Genomic DNA, 5,797 nt, shown 5'->3' on the forward strand with positions numbered 1-5,797 from the left:
CATTTTAGACTGCATCATCACTTACCACCAGGTGAGATTGCAGTCAAGGGCTAACTTGTATCTGAATAAAAAATAAAAAAAACCCTTTTTTAAAGCACTATTATACCAATCTTACCTACCTTTAATTATTATTTTATAAGATAGTATAATTAATTCTTGAATCTGAAAAAAAATTAAATTAAATTAATTTATTTTTTCGTGCTCGGGATATAGTGAAGACATTTTGGTAAGATGATTTGGTAAGATTGAGAATGCAATGAAAAGTTTTGTTAAGAGAACCAATAGCCCCTGTGGCCTAATGGATAAGGCATCGGCCTCCTAAGCCGGGGATTGTGGGTTCGAGTCCCACCAGGGGTAACATTATTAGTTATTGGTAATTTTTTACATTCGCTAATATAAAAATGATTGATTGCCTCTTTGTTACCTATGCCTTCAAGTATAGCCGATTAAGTTGAAACTTTGTGCAATTGTTGTGGACACTTGCAAGAAGGTTTCTGATATAATAGGTAAACATACCTACATAGAGTAGGTACGTTGTGTCGCAGTGCAATGCAACGAATGTATATTAATAATGTTTAATTTTTATACCTATTCAATTAGGTATTCTTCTTTGTTATATTTCTTTTGTTTTGGTTTTAGTGTACACTAAAGAAAATTTTACTTACTTTATTTACTTTATTCAGTAGGTATAATATATTTTTTTTAATTACTACAAGAGAAACATACCTACTGAGTATTGACATTAAAAAAAACTGTGGTTCAAAAGCGTAGAAAATGTGAAGAAACGATGTTATTTTCCCTGCAAATAAGTGTAAAAAATTTATTACCTCCCCTAAAAACAAAAAAACACCGTTCAAAGCACTCAAGGTTCTACGTTTTATGTACAAAATGCAATGATTTCAAGAAAACATGTCCGACGAACTCCATTTCGCTACGGTTATTAGTTATTACTCAGAAATAAAAAGCGGGTACTTCAAATATTTTATTCAATACGGGTTGATGTAGACTTGAGAATAGAAATCTTAATATAAAACACAAAAAATGTTTCTAGCTATGTACGTTATAGACTTTGAAACCACCCAACCTATGTGCCCCAAACCGGTTTCATTAGAAATGCATTAATGCGAAGACAGTCTTAGGGTTTTTTAAAGTTTTTTTATTTATGTAAAAAGATATTGTAGGACACTGTGAACCGTGTTTTGTTAATAATTATTATAATACTATAGGTACGGTTTTGTTTTCTACTATTGTGGTAAGTAATGATGCAGACCAAGATGAAAGCGGGCTAATCTAGAAGGAGTATGTAAGTATCCCACTAAATCGTCTAAGCCAATTTAAAATCATGAAATTTCAAATTAACTCCGCCAGACTTATCTGGCAGTGTTAAACATGATATGAGCACAAAAAACCAAAATTATACTTTTTATGGACGATGAATTAATTTTATAAAGTATTCAATTTTTTTGGAACTTTGAAGATAAAATAAACCCATATACATAATCTCGTAGACTAGTCATATAATATTATGTAGTTTCATGATATAGTAACATCTCGTAGGCGTATCGTAGCAGTGCTACAGGCAAAGCTACGCCTTCTGCTATCAAGTGCTACGAGTGACTTTGACAGTAATGTATACAATGAGCATATAGTATATTGCACAAAATACATTGTATGTAACTGTACATGACAGAATCAGAATTGTAGCAATATACAAATCGAAACTACGGACCCAACCAGGCTTTGCACGCATTGGGTGGGGAGACTAAAAGTGAATGTATTGATAATCTTTTAAAACTCCAATAATTAATATTCATCCAAATCCTCCTTTGCTCTCTTTTCAGTAGCATAAAAAATGCTACATCAGTATATTTATGGTGTGGACTCGTATGCTTCCTCTTAATTCTTATTTTTCTTGTTTAATGTTTTTTTAATTTTTTTTTTTTAATTATGGGCGTCTCGAAGGGGGTTGCCACGACAATAATTAGTAGACACTTAGATCACTTTATTCATGGCCATGCATGAAGTGATTTCTTATACTATTCCAAAGAAAATATAAAAACCGGCCAAGTGCGAATCAGGCTCGCGCAATGAGGGTTCCGTACTACAGTCGTATTTTTTCGACATTTTGCACGATAACTCAAAAACTATGATGCATAAAAATAAATAAAAATCTGTTTTAGAATGTACAGGTGAAGACCTTTCATATGATACCGCACTTGATATAGTCACTCACTTCGAAAGTTGAAAATACTAATTATTAGTTCATGACCACAATTTAATTTTTTTTGTGTGTACGACAGACAGACAGACAGACAGACAGACGGACGGACGGACGGACGGACGGACGGACGGACGGACGGACGGACGGACGGACGGACGGACAGACAGACAGACAGACAGACAACAAAGTGATCCTACAAGGGTTCCGTTTTTCCTTTTGAGGAACGGAACCCTAAAAATGACTTTATACTTTGACTTAAGATTATTTTACACCTTTATCACCTGTTCTCTCCCAAAGCCACCATGATAAAAACTTCATAGTCGCTGATCGTTCCTCCCTATGTTGGTTACAACACGAAGATAAACTTACAACTTTTTTAAAATAACGAAGGTCTGGCACGCGCTGGATCTCTCTATAAGTTATGCCTGAATTGACTATCTCTAACCACAAAACTATCACGGTTCGTTAAATATCGTACGACAAATTAACAGAAATACAAACGTTGACTTGTAAAATATGGTTGCTAAACGACTGTTCACGGCAAAGGTCTAGTGGATTTCATTCTACCGTGACCACCACTCAAGTTACAAGAGAAGAGCGTCTTCAGTTTATATCCTTTAAAATATGCATGCTAAATATAGGTAGGTAGGTACAAAACGTTGACTTGTAAAATATGTTAGCAAAACGACTGTTCACGGCAAAGGTCTAGTGGAATTCATTCTACCGTAACCACCGCTCAAGTTACAAGAGAAGAGCGTATTTAATTTATGTATTCTAAAATATACAAACTAAACATAGACAGGTAAGTAAAAACCTTGACTTGTAAAATATGTTAGCTGTATGATTGTCCACGGCAAAGCTCTAATGAATTTCGTTACATCGCGATCGCTGCGGTAGTAAATAAGAGTAGAGTAATAAGGGATGATATCGATTAAAGTTGGCTTTATCCCATCCATTTTATAAGGTTTTATTTGAATTTAAATTTGAATTTGCTTATAACTTGAACCGAAGTCATAAGGGCAGATTTCATTGAGCGCCCGCCCGCCCGCCTTAGGCCGTGAATAATTCATCCGGTGAGTTCTCGCTGAATAAACATGAAACAAACGCCAACTGTGAGCAAACACTGGCTTGTTTTTATCTTTCAACGTTTCGACTAAATGATTACTGGCATCAATAGTGGTTGTGTGCTTCTTTTCAGATCGGGATGGTTCGCTACATCAGTCATCAACGCCGATGGAAAGTCCCCAAGCTCGTTTGACATTAATTATTTATTTTAATCAATTGAAGGTTTGCTACAAAATATAACTTCGTTCGTCCAATGTCCGGGTCATCATTTAGTGACGTAGGTGTTTTTGTACCTACCTAACTATTTACGAGAAGAATATGAATTGTTAGGAATACTTCAAAAGTCAAAAGTCAAATGTTTTATTCAAAATAGGTTATACAGTACATTACATTTTTGATGGTCGGTTGTTGCATTTGTAAGATGATAATGTAGTGGTAATAATTTTTACGCGAACATAAACTAAAGCTACGAGGGTTCCAAACGCGCCAACTCTGAGAAGAGCCCACAACAAACTCAACTATTCCCTGTTCTATTGAATGCCTAATGGTCCAAACGTTACGCTGTGCTGCGCGACGCGACGCGAAACGTGAAATATAGTTTATAAGAGTTTGTATGGAGTAAAACACACTTGAACGACGCGGCGCGACGCGGTGCGGTAACTATAGTTTCTATCACTACCCCTATTATAATTGTGAAAGTGTGTTTGTTTGTTGGTTTGTCTTTCAATCATGTCGCAACGGAGCAACGGATCGACGTGTTTGCATGGGACCGTATATAATTAAGAACCTGGAGAGTGACATGGGCTAAATTTTATCCCGGTAAATCAAAGAGTTCCCACGGGATAATAATATATTGAGTTAAGTGCTCATATAAATATCACAACAAATAAATATAAAATATAAATTTCACGCTAAGCTTTATCGTGCAATTTAAGTTAAATAAAATATTAACAGCGTCAAACTAATTACGATTTAGTTACTAATAGCATAGAGTTTATTTTAGAATGTATAAGAATTAACAGTAAATTGTCATAACGGTTTCGTTAATGTGTTTGCACTGCATTTATCATTAAGATCAATATAAACAACGGTTATTACTTTATACTTCAAAATTTTGTAAGAGTTTTTGCCGCGTTACATATACTAATTTAACTGGTAAACTACTACTTATATATAGCTGTTAAACTCTATTTCAAGCTAGTACCTATTTAAAAGTTGGAATTAATCTGAACCATAACATCCTGCCTCTTTTCATGCCGAGTGGCGTACTAACGCAATGTTCATTGACCTCTAGCGTCAGTCATATGTTTTATTTGTTATATATCGTGAAATTTTACAAAATATAGGATTTTTTAAGCGTTTTTTTTGTTGTTGTATCATATCAGTAATCGCCTGTCTCTAGCGTTCTGGTTACACACTGTATAGCTTCGTTATCCCTAAGTGCTATAATTTTATGAAATACTTATATAACGCGGGTGAAGTCAACGGGGAAAAGCTAGTCTAAATATATAAAAGGAAAAGGTGACTGGCTGACTGATCTATCAACGCACAGCTCAAACTACTGGATCAGCCTGAAATTTGGCATGCAGATAGCTATTATGACGTAGGCGTCCGCTAAGAAATAACTTTTGAAAATTCAACCCCTAAGGGGGTGAAATAGGGATTTGAAATTTGTGTAGTCCACGTGGACAAAGTCGCGAGCATAAGCTAGTTAAGAATAAAAGCAATGTTTGTAAATAATTAAATTGATAAAATACATCAGTAGTTACTTAAATGTTCTGGCAACAGAACGACAGCCATAGCTGAAATTGTGTAATATATTTGACAGAATTATTTCCACGTTAAATTACCAACTTTATTCTCCAGTGATTAAAGTATAATTTCGTTTGTTATATGTAAAGTTAGGGGAATTATTAACGGCAATACGAGAATTTGGTCATGCGAATAACACGTCCAATAAAGTAGGTAATGTTGAAGATCAATATGGACGGTCGAGTTTGTTATATTATTTTTGTAATAATGTTACAAAGGGTAGGTCGGTTATATACCAACTTTATTATTACAAGAAACTACTCGAGATTTGCTGAGTTTTTTGAGTGTTCTTAAGGTAGGATAAATAGATTTCATATAACCCTGTACGCTTAGTATAAGATTTTACGTCTCATCAAACGTTGCTATAAATTCGAGAGTCGAAACACAATACCGTTCAAATAAAATGGACCTAAAGAACCTTGAATTAAATTCAAAAATTCAATGCCACTGATTTTAATTTCGCAACGTTTCGGCTTGGAGCGCTGGCTGCAGATGTGTAGACAAACTTGAGCTTTAAAACAAGGCTATTAAGAGTCAAGAATTCGAGAGTCGAAACACAATACCGTCCAAATAAAATGGACCTAAAGAACCTTGATTTGAACTCAAAAATTCAATGCCACTGATTTTTATTTTCGCAACGTTTCGGCTTGGAGCGCTTGGCGTGTAGATGTGTAGACAAACTTGAGCTTTAAAACAAGG

General features: G+C 34.8%; 1 non-coding gene across 1 annotated transcript; it reads left to right on the forward strand.

Annotated features, from left to right (window-relative positions):
- Positions 1 to 284: 284 nt before the first annotated feature.
- On the forward strand, positions 285 to 357 carry TRNAR-CCU (transfer RNA arginine (anticodon CCU)). The gene has a single exon. It is a non-coding gene; the product is annotated as a tRNA-Arg (tRNA).
- Positions 358 to 5,797: the final 5,440 nt, after the last annotated feature.

Source organism: Maniola hyperantus, chromosome 15, assembly GCF_902806685.2.
Source record: "Maniola hyperantus chromosome 15, iAphHyp1.2, whole genome shotgun sequence".
NCBI lineage: Eukaryota > Metazoa > Arthropoda > Insecta > Lepidoptera > Nymphalidae > Maniola > Maniola hyperantus.